The sequence below is a fragment of the Etheostoma cragini genome, chromosome 8 (genome assembly GCF_013103735.1).
Source record: "Etheostoma cragini isolate CJK2018 chromosome 8, CSU_Ecrag_1.0, whole genome shotgun sequence".
In the NCBI taxonomy this organism is placed as follows: Eukaryota; Metazoa; Chordata; class Actinopteri; order Perciformes; family Percidae; genus Etheostoma; species Etheostoma cragini.
The window spans coordinates 27,607,759-27,619,818 of NC_048414.1; the positions used below are offsets into that span (position 1 = coordinate 27,607,759).

Below are 12,060 nucleotides of genomic sequence, written 5' to 3' on the forward strand. Positions count from 1 at the left end.
CCGTCATGACGGAGTGACCCCCGAACTGAACTCTGCCCCCCTCACAGGAAGCTGCTGGGAGCTTTACCACACATGGGCACAGACCAACTCTCAGTGTGTGTGTGTGTGTGTGTGTGTGTGTGTGTGTGTGTGTGTTGGCATCTGGAAGCTAAGCAGACTCCAGGGCAGCCAGAGTGTCACGATAAGAGAGCGACCACTTAAGATGGCCGAGTCCATCGCCATCAACATGTTGCGGCTGAGAGGCAGATCCCAACGCAGGTTTACTTCTGGCCAGTGGCATTCAAAGCTCAGCGGCAACGGGGTCAAAGTTGAAATCATTTGAACTTGGACACAGAGGCGGGGATGCACCACGCCGAGGGTAGCACCGGCTCTGATTTTTCCCCCCCGGGGGAAAACTACAGCACAGCCAGCACAGATCATGTGTTAACCCTCATGTTGTCCTCGGGTCAAAATAGCCAGTTTTCCTATAGCAATGTTTTTTTTCACTACCCAAAATAACATTATTGATTCCACACGACGCTCTTTGGCAAGTACAAAAAGTACAAAAAGAAAAAAACTTTCATTAATTTTGGGGCGTCTTATTCAATTTTATAGCATTTGAAAATAAGTTGAAGTCGTTTTGAAATAGTATTGAGTAAAAGTTGACATATTCCAGTCTGTGATTACCCATTAACATACTTTCCTTTCATTTTAGTCTAAATAATGCCTAATGTATGATTTTCTAACTCAAACATTAGGTATAATTTTCCATAAATGAGGTTTAAAGATCATAAGTTAGTGTTACGTAGTGTTGAAAATGTGAAAAAAAGTGAAAAACATCGAAGAAAAAGCTTCAAAAGTGTTGAAAAAAGGGACAAAAACATGAGAAAAAGTTTTAAAACATTAATAAAATGTATCCCAAAAAAAATTTGATTTTCAACTTCGACAGAAAAAAAACACACTGGTCAACATCCGCACGGCTTTCTACGTCACTAGCCGAGACGAGGTGGCTAACCGTAGCACATTCTAGCGCTAGCATGCTAGCTCGTTCTCAATGGCAAAACACTGCTCCTAGTTCTCCATAATCTCCCAAGGAACTACTTCCTGTCCCTGTTCTGCAGGTATTCTACAAGTACCCCCCGTCTAGAAGAAGTCCCCCAGCTAATCCTGCCTTGGACTGACCAAAGTTAGAGAAAGAGTTAGATAGCTGATGGGATCTTACCAAGCTACTGCACATGTGCGACTCCAAACAAAGATATTATAAAAATGAGATGTCTCACTCTGTAGCTAAAACAGAGACCTAAACACACAGGGTGAAAACAGGATCTGCGGCAATGTGCGGTACAAAAATATTTTTATAGAAACATTTTTAGAAAATGAAACCATGTAAACCTATCCTGGTATGACCTCGAAGATACAATTATGAACCTGAACATGAGCATGAGCACAAAATGGGCGCTTTAAGTTCTCAAAAAGTGTCTGGAGCTTTATTTAGCTCAACTGCAGAGGGAGCAAGCTTTATCTGAAGTCAGGCCTTCATTTCTACCCCTGTTGATGTGTATGTGTGCTCATGTCGTGTGTATGAAAATGGATTCTAAAGCAAGGCGATGTGCATGATCAGCTTTATGTGTCGCTGGACTGGTTTGTACTGTAGCGAATGTTTGTAGACGGAGAGCAAGATAGCACAAAGAACACACACACACACACAAACACACACACACGCGCGCGCACACACACACACACGTTTGTGGTGAGAGGAGCAGAGAGGGGCTGTGTTTCCACAACTTGTTGTAATTATGTGTTATACAACTGAATGCTGACTCTGGCTGTTCTTTTCAGAGAGTACAGCAAGAGGCTGCAGACTAACTCAGCTGGCCAGAAGTTATGTCTGGTATGGAAGGAATGAGCCGGGGAAGGAGACAGAGAGAGGGAGGGAGAGCGAGAGAGAGAGAGATGCAGAGGGAGGCAGTAGCTGCTAATCCAAACCAACCGGCACAGAGCTGCAGGCTCGCTCACTTCCCCAGACTGCTCGCATCCAAAGGCCGCCGGCTGCACCTTATCACAACACGCCATGCTGCTGCGCCATGCGGCCTCTGCTACTGCTAGGGGACAGCCGGGACAGTTGAACCACTTTGGAATTAAACGTAACTTACAAAGCGATCACTGAACGCGAATATTTTCTCACTAGCAACCTACACCTGCCATCTGTCAAGTACAGCTGCATTTTCATCTTTGAACAAAACCGTTCAGGAGTTCTTACAGCAAAAGTGGGACGTGCGTAATTATTCTCCCATCTTTAATATTTTACAATATATTATGAATGGTACTTCCAAAAGGTGTTACTTTAGATTACAGGGCTAAAAGTCTTTGTGAAGGTTAAAAACTAATTGCCGTCATCGTAAAGCATGTATGAAGCGGTTATTGAAATATCATGTAGGCTGGATGCTGCTGCCATTTTAATAGCTAAAAAAATAGGTTTTTCCATTTATATCATGTTTCTATTGTGGAATATGTCGTTTCACTAGGTTTTTACGTGGGTTAGACTACTGGGTATCCAGATAACCCCCCCAGCCCGTCAGTCTACATAGGATAACATGGGAAAACTCGACCCCCCCTACCTGGTGGGCCAAATGTATTTTCATCTACCTAAAACTGTTTTTCCATGTCTCACCTCCATAAATTATTGTATAAACTCAAATATTTGTGCATTTACTTAAAATCCATGGGGTAACAGCCATGTCGGGGACACAAACAGGCACTACTACTACTACTACTACTACGAGTACTGCTGTCTCTACTACTACTACTACTGCTGCCTCTACTACTGTGCCATAAAGCCTCTACTACTACTACTGCTGCTTCTACTGCTGCGCCATGCAGCCTCTACTACTACTACTACTACTACTACTACTACCACCACTACTACCTCTATTGCTGCGCCATGCGGTCTCTGCTGCTCTGGCTGCAGCTGTAGCAGACAAAGGAGACATTATCTCTCTCTGTCTCTCGGCTTTTGTCTGCAGGGGGTACATGAAAGTTTAGCAAAAATACTAATTAAAAAATATGTCATGCATAATAACTAAAATAATTATACCATAATATTGAATAAACTAGGTGATGGATTCTAAACATTTGAAATGTATTATTTAAAAGGTCCCATGGTGCTCTTCGAATGCTTTTATATACCTATATATATAATATTTTATATATATATATATATATATATATATATATATATATACACCTTAGTGGTCCCCTAATACTGTATCTGAAGTCTCTTTACATAGACCTTAGTGGTCCCCTAACACTGTATCTGAAGTCTCTTTATATATACCTTAGTGGTCCCCTAATACTGTATCTGAAGTCTCTTTTATATAGACCTTAGTGGTCCCCTTTATTCTGTATCTGAAGTCTCTTTTATATAGACCTTAGTGGTCCCCTTATTCTGTATCTGAAGTCTCTTTTATATAGACCTTAGTGGTCCCCTAATATTTAGGTGGAGGCTGGGGGTATGGCCTTGACCAACTGCCATTTGCTTGTTTGAAAGCCATGATGTCTCGCTCTCTTTCATGGGTGGGCCAATCTTTCTGGGCGGGCAAAGCAGAGAAAGTGGAGGTAACCTGGCTTCTTGATGACCTCATAAGGGGCAAGATTCCAGATCGGCCCATCTGAGCTTTCATTTTCTCAAAGGCAGACCAGGACACCCAGGGCTCGGTTTACACCTATCATCATTTCTAGCCCCTGTGGGCCATAGGCAGGCTGGGGGAACTCATATTAATGTTAAAAAACCTCATAAAGTGACATTTTCATGCCATGGGACCTTCAAATGTTTTTGTTTAAAAAAGGTTGTGGTTTAGTGAATCTACCACTGCCGGCCCTGTGTTGTACCTTTTCATATAGACGTTTTTCTACCAAAAATGTTTTGCGCTGGTTAGGGGGTACTTTTTAATTTAGAAAGCAATTCAAAGGGGGTACAATATTGAAAAAGAATTTTGAAACCCTAACCTACACAAAATTCTCAAAGCTTTGTGTTTGAATTGTGCAAGTACGCGGTTTGAGACACAGCACCGGCCTTTTTTTTCTGCAGAAATTAGAACATTAAGATGAAATCAACTGTTATGTGTGTATGTTGTAGGCAGTATTGGTTTGTTGCCATAGTGCAGGATCCAGTTTTCAATCAAACCTTAAATACACTACAGATGTAGCAGAGTGTGATTAGAGTGCACGGTTGCTTTCAACTCAGGTGGTGTTGTACATGCTCAGTGTTGACCTTGGATACGTCTGGTTACCATGGCGCGGGCGGAGTATCTTCACAGATGATTGAATTAAACGCGTGGGAGCCGCCGCTCCGGTCGGCTGAAAGCTGCCAATCAAGCACAACAGCCTTCACACCGACAGAAAGAGTGTTTACAGTAGATGCCAGGCAATTACTGTTGCACACATGCATGCACACACACGCACACACCAAATTCCACAGGGGTGTGATTAGTGGCAGTGCTGTAGGATACGACTCATCAGATGTCCCAGCAGCCCCGCGAGGCCACGCAGTTATCCCTGAGATTAAAGATAGCTGCTGACGGTGCTAACGCTTCTCCTTAACAAAGACGGCTCCAATGGAAAACCTTTAACACTAAAATGATGAGACGCCATGAAAAAGTCCACTTCTTTTGCACTGTGGAATTTGACAAGATGTTTTGATCTTTAGTGGATTTTTAATATCTCTTTTTCTGCCCTTTTCCCACCAACATTAGCATGTAAGTGCAGATTGGATGTGCATGGAAATGGGACACAGCTTCACAGAAGCTGCATTGGATTAAAACTAGTGCTGTCAGTTAATTAAAATTAAAGGCGTTAACGTAAACGCGTTATAACGGCGTTAATTGTATTATTGTGAGATTATGTTTGTTTTGGCCTAGCAAACTTTGTAGTTTTTTTCACATGCTGTTGCTACAAGTAGTAACGTTAGAAAAACTACAACACCACACCGGATCTAGCTAGACCGGAAACAAAACAACAGGCCCGCCGCTTATTTTAGTCACTGTTCCATTATCTTTTACTGTGACTGTTATTCCCACTATTCATCTTCATCAACCCCAACCGGCCCCGTCAGACTGCGCCGACCAGGGGTCTGTCCCACGTTTCTTCCCAAAAGGAGTTTTTCCTCGCCCCTGTCACACTGTTGCTCGCTCTGGAGGAACGTTTGGCTCCTTGCAAATTATAGAGTGGTCTAGACTACTCTATCTGTAAAGGGTCTCGAGATGATTTAATGCTATAAATAAAATTAAACATACACTTATGGACTTAGAAAAGATTTTAGAAAGACTAAAGTGTGACACCCTCTCAAATCTAAAGACAAGTTAGATATTATTTAAAGACTTGAGATCTTGCAGGGTCACAATTTGCAAGACCACAACTACATCTGTTTTGAAAAATGTAACCGAGTTAGCCAGCTGGTGCTAATGTTTCAGGGCAAACACAGATTACACAACGGTTACGTTACTGCCCCCACTGTCTTTTTGCCTCTTTGTTATAGAAATAAACCCTGTTTCGTTCATTTTTGCGTGGTAGAATATGGAGGTTACACTTCTACTTCACACACACACACACACACACACACATGCACACAATGGAGGAATATCTTTTCTCATAAATGTGTAATCTGTAACAAATCATTTATTTGTTAACCAGTGCAAAGATGTCCTCACCGTGGCATCCCTACGTGAACTACCTTTCCCCTAAAAGTAGCATTAAGTTTCCATTTAAACACGGCAAGCCTGAAAGGGCTGGTTTATGTCCACAGATGTTCATTCTAACTGAAATTATACGGCCCAGTCAGACCTGCCGGTACAAAACCATGCAAAGGATTTGGATTTGAGATTCAAGGAGAAGGTTGATTAAGAGTTCCAATCCTGTTCTCTCAACTCAAAAGCCTCGGACCTCTGTGAGTGACCCACCACTGATAATCTGATTATCTCCCCATGACTACAGTAAATCTCTCCATTCTTCTAACACTACCGGGCACATTACTCCCACTTTATCTTCTTTGTCTGCCACTGAGTCTTAGTATTAATGTACTACTGCTCATTAACTGCAGTGCTGCCTGGCTCCTAATATTAATCAAAGCTCGATCCCAGTCTGAGACCATGGGGTAACAACCCCCTGACTGGAGAAAAAAAGCTAATAATAAGCTAATGCCCCTGACTTTGGAATGCCCCGTACATGAAGTGACTTCTTCCAAATACCCATTCTTCAATCAGCAAACTGCTTTGAATTGGGTTCTCAGGATTTATGTAAAATAATGTGCATTGATTTCAAACATTAACACCATATGTACTAGGGGTGAAAAAATAAAATGTGATTCTTAGATGCATCGTGATTCTCTCTAGAATCAGTCGATGCTCGATTCTGATAAATCGATCATTAAAATTTTTTTTAGAGAGTACAGATAATGGACAACAACTTCGAGTTCAGGCAAGAGTGCAGAAACAAATGCACAAAAATGGCCAATTGGAAAAAATATTATGTTTTGTGTATACACACACACACACACACACAGGATCTAATAAGACATACATAAAAATATTAAACATACATAAACACATATAGGCTTTTCATCACATTACATCTGACCACCTCATGTTCTCCACCTTTATATCACAGAATATTGCAATATATTTAAAATCACAATAATATTTGTATCGTGGCATAAGAATCGAGATGATATAGTATCGGGAGGTGTCTGGTGATTCCCACCCCTACTGTATACTAGGACAGTTTTCTTAAAACTATTTTTTTTAAATCATAATATATTGCTGTGCTTATCAGGAGACGTACAGTATGGTCAGATTGTTGCCGACACACAGCTCTAATATGCGTGAAGTCATGTAGACTTAATCCTGTTGTGAGTGCATAACGGCTTCAAGAAGATCAACAAGTTCCAAAGACAGAAGCAGGGCTCAGAGGACAGGGTAGCAGAGTGAGTATGACTCAACAGTAAAACATCCAGCTCTGGTTAGCCCCCGCATACCACTGCGTCTCACATAGACAACTCCCGGCCAGAGAAACACAGGAGAAACCAGGGTGCGTACTTTCAGTGTGTTGTGTATATTTCGGCTTTTTCAAGAGCCTGGGAGATGATAGGAGAGCTAAAAATAGTGTTTGACAGCCGACATGTTCCACTAACCGTTATTGGACTAACGGGAACCGTCTTCTACACAATTGTCTCTCTGTTGGAGCTGACCGGGGACCCACAGACGGCTCATCTGGCTTCGCTGTTTTCATCTGCGTAGCCAATCTGCTTGTTGTGCTAATGTGCTCAGCACATGTTACTAACAAAGCTAAGGTTTACGGGCAGAACTCGCACTTGTGAAATGTGCTTCCACATTACGTGCATCCATCTACGTACAGTGGATCCTGCGTGCATCGGACCGTGACCCCCGTACCGTGACAAATACACAAACCCGCTACAGCCGTAATTCATCGTGTTTATCCCTTGTACGGTATTCGGGTCAAATTGATCCATTTCAAATTTTTTGCAAGAAGAAAAATGGTACAAATATACGTTTTTACTACCTGAAAATCACTGGCATTACCCTATTTTCTGTGATAAACACATATTCCTGACTAAATTCAGAAAATGATTCTAGATATGACCACTTATGTTTCTTCCATAGTGGATTTTTAAAATGAATGACAACCTTATGACAACAAACAAATCCCACTTCCATTTTTAAATGTTCTTTAATTATGACATATTTTATCTCAATTGTTTAAAATTTAGATAAAGACAATATTTGTTAATAGATTATGAAGTGAAGTTTTATTTCAGAATTGTTATTAAAACCCCAAATAAGTCAAGGGTTAATTTGACCCGAGGGACACGAGAGGGTCCCCAAAGTGAAGACAACACAAGGGTTAATCGCTCGTCCGCACAATGGAAACCCATGTTCTCGGTTTAAATGTCCCGGTGGTCGGGAGGATTCTTTACAGGAAATGTCTTCTGTCCTCACCACAGCACTCGTTTTTCTCTCTCTCTCAACATACCTACCCATTTTTCGCATTCCCAGATTTCCACACTTGATGTGAAACAGTCAGAAAACCCAGGCAGCCTCTGAGAAACTGCTTTTAGTCAGCAGAGGGGAGACCGTACAACACGGACGCCATGAAAACAGTCCCTTCTGTTGACTGAGAATATCGAGGTTTCTACTGCAAACCACGCAGATGTTTTTTCTGGGTTGTTCTTCCTCTCCTCATGTTAAACAGTGGGAGCAGTGTAAAGACAGCTAAACATGGGGGGGGAATTCGGCAGGGAGGACATTTTCCGCTCGAACAACGATAGCGCTAACGGAGACGTAGCTAACGTTATGGATAGCCGCTGTCCTGATTTGGGTGCCTGGCTCGGATATGGTCCGTTTCCCGACACCTCATTGAACTGCCGTTAGCGTCGTTAGCACCTGGCGCTGGAGTTACGTTCTGGTTGGGTTTAGGATTGCTGTAATGATAGCGCTGGCTGCTAGCCGGCTGGGGGCTAACGGTAACTGTATGTCTCGGGCTGTAGTCAGCTATGTGTAAATATTTGGTGAAAGCACCAATAGTCAACTCAACAATATCGTTGCCGTGTTGATATTGAGGTATTTGGTCAAATATATAGTGATATTTGATTTTCTCCATATTGCCCAGCTCTACTTTAACTTATTAAGATTTCACACCAGGAAAAGACAACCATTTCAATATCATTCATTAGACAATATCATTAAACATTCAATATCTAAGACGATATCTAGTCTCATATATTGATATAATAGCGATGTATTGCCCAGCTTTCATGAAAACACTATAATTTATGATGACATTGGCCAAAAAAACTGTAATCAAGCATATCACAATGTCTTTAATATCTTAGTTAAATATTAATGTTTTTACAGACCTTTTTTTTAAGTAAGAAAGGGAGCCAAACTGCTATAAAAAATAATTAAACAAGACTAAAAAGCAGACATTCAATGCCTTGTTTTGGTTCTTAACATTCGCTACAGACAGTAAGGTTGTTACCAAATACTGATTTGATATGTAGTCATAATCTCAACAGTTGCAGGTTTATTACCCCTCAAAGATAAACACAATGTGGATGTAAAATCCACAGAGCACTTATCAATGTGGTAATAATAATAATTAATAAAAGACAGCTTCTGGAGGAGATGCTGGTTGGCTGGATGGCTGGCTGTCTTGATATTCAGAACCGGTCCCTTCTCTTTGCCTCTGGATCAGGAAAAGCTGGTATGTGAATGAATATCAATTGTGACCGTGCTGACCAAGCAGCTAAACTGTACAGAGAGACAGAAAAGGAAACAGCTGGAGAGAGAAGGAACAGATGTGCAACTCCTCGCTGTCACCAGGCTGAGAGAACTGCCTGTGATTGGCCGATATATCACGCCTCGCCTTGTTTCCTTTTCTGGATTTACGGCTTTGTATTCAGCCCTGGCAAACATCTCTAGACCAGATCTTTAACATATAGATGTGTAGGCTTGTTAAAATGATAAGTAACTTGTTTTGACAATCAAATTCATTTTAATCCACGTGCTCCTCTGCATGTGTTGCTCTTTAAGCCCAGCCATTGTTTAGCTCGGACTTCTTGTCCCAAACGTTTCCATCTGGGCTTTTACATGCTAGTCCCCACTAGGAGACCGTTGAAAATGACATAGAAGTTCCTTTGTTCTGATCCCCTTTCTTTGCATAAACATATTATTCCCACGTTAATCATATGTATAGCATACCTCCAAATCTGAGGCCATGGTTCTCAGTAGGAAACCAATGGAGTGCCTTCTTCAGGTAGGGAATGAGTCCTTACCCCAAGTGAAGGTCTTGGTCAGAGAATCTGAGCAGCGGGGCGGTTACATTCGATGTATCGCTCCATTGTGATGAAAAGAGAGCTGAGCCAGAAGGCAAAGCTCTCGATCTACCGGTCAGTGTTGGTTCCGAGCCTCACCTACGGTCATGAAGGCTGGGTCAGGACCGATAGAACGAGATCCAGGGTACAAGCGTCGACGTCACTAGTACGCCGCCAAATTCATTTCCTTGTTTCTGATATGAAGACGAGACGCGTGTGACTCGAATATCACATTCTCCAACAAAAAGTACAGCGAAACACCATGCAAAACATGACTGACTGACCACACACACACACACACACACACACACACACACACACACACTGGATGTAGGAAAAACCGGAGATGCGACGTACGCAATGACCTAAATTGAGGACAGCTACCCTTGTTATGGTAAGTGCAATGATAATTTAAAGTCTAATAAGTACTTTATTAAACTGTATGTGTGTCCCAGGCCAGGATAGGAAATTAAATAACAAATTAAAGAACAAGAAGCTACTGACACATATGTTCAAATTTGATTCATTCAATAAGTTATTATTTTTGGGCTTAAATCCACCAGCCATTTGGAGCAATCTCAGCCTTATGGTAGGGTTACTAGGAAAACTCAGCCTAGAGTCCTTTTATTGAACTATGCAAAAAACACTGCAGTTTTTTGCAACTTTCTCTGTCCCCCGCAACTTCATTGCAACAAACATACAAAAAAAACATCGACATTTTTTGCAAAAGCTCCCGCAACATCAGGCATTTTGGGGACGTCTCAAAAAAAGGCCGCAAAGATCTGTTGTACAAGTTAAATATGAACTTTCCAAAATAATTCTAATCGTCTTTTCTCTCTCTCTCTCTCTCTCTCTCTCTTCTTCTTTTTATTGGATTTTACAAATCTCGCCTTAGAAAAAAAAAGGAATTATAAAAGGACTTCCATTAGAGAACATATTTTCAGCCATATTTGATGTTCCCATGCACCCAAAGGTTACATTATCTTAAGAAAACAGTTTTAGGTCGTCATAACTCAAAGTCAGCATTGACTTTAACAGTAAGTTGGGATTTGGGCCGGTGACCTGTGTATTCAGCCTGATATCCCAATTAAGAAGAGGTGCAACATGCCTAGTGGGTAGACTGGGCTCCGCAGTTCGATCCCCGCTGCTTTGGCAGAAAGAAAACAGCACCCAACGGGATGCTCTTATGCAACATCGTGCCCTGTGAGTCTGAAATAATCTCACTACTGTGGACCCTGTATGTTTTATTTTGTAGGTACAGTACGTAATCAGTCTGATGTGTGTGTGTGTGTGTGTGTGTGTGTGTTGAATGGTGGCCAACACCGACACTTTAGATGATGCTGGCAAACATTCAGACCAGCATGTCACACACAGCACACTGGAGGGATTCCCCACGTCAGTCTCTCTGTTGGGTTGACAGTCCGTTGCTTCACTTTAAGACAAACCACTGCTTAACCCTCATGTATGTTGTCCTCTGGCCAAATTGACCCGTTTTCCTATATTTATGTTCTTTTTGAATACCCAAAATAAACGTATTTGATTCCACACAACAATCTTTGGCGAGTACAAATCTCTACTTTCATTCATTTCGGGGTGTCTTATTCAATTTTATAGCATTTGGAAAAAGAAGTGTTTTTGAAATAGTATTGAGTAAACGTTGACATATTCCAGTCTGTGATTATCCATCAAGCTATTTTCCTTAAATTTTAGTGTCAATAATTCTTAATTTCTGCTTTTCTAATTCGAACATTAGGTATAATTTCCTATAAATGAGGTTTATTGACCTTAAGTTACAAAAATAACTGTAAAACTAAAGTTAATAAGTTAGTATTATGTTCACAACATTATGTATTATGTAACATCCAAAAAAGCATCAGCAAAAGTGTGCATTTTTGATTTGGACGGGAAGACAAGACAAGGGTTAAACACAAGTTCCTACAGTACGTCTGCTCTGCTCACAATCAGCCAGACTCCTTCAAACTCTCCCATTCAGAGGATAGTCCCCACAGTCTGGGACAGAGCAGAGAGCTGAGACATCACTGAGGAGGACATACAGTATGTCCTAGAGTCAGACGAGGAGAACCATGTAAGCAGCCTGGCTCACACTGCTGGAATTTACAGTAGCTCCTTTATCTGCTTTATCATCATCACCATCATTATTGGGGTGAACCCCCGACTGCTCAGGGTGCCTTTCCATG

At 41.5% G+C, this 12,060-nt stretch overlaps 1 protein-coding gene across 1 annotated transcript in view; it reads right to left on the reverse strand.

Moving 5' to 3' along the window:
- The window catches only part of akap13 (A-kinase anchoring protein 13), a 71,982-nt gene that overhangs the window by 59,378 nt on the left and 544 nt on the right, over positions 1-12,060 (reverse strand). The window lies entirely within an intron of this gene.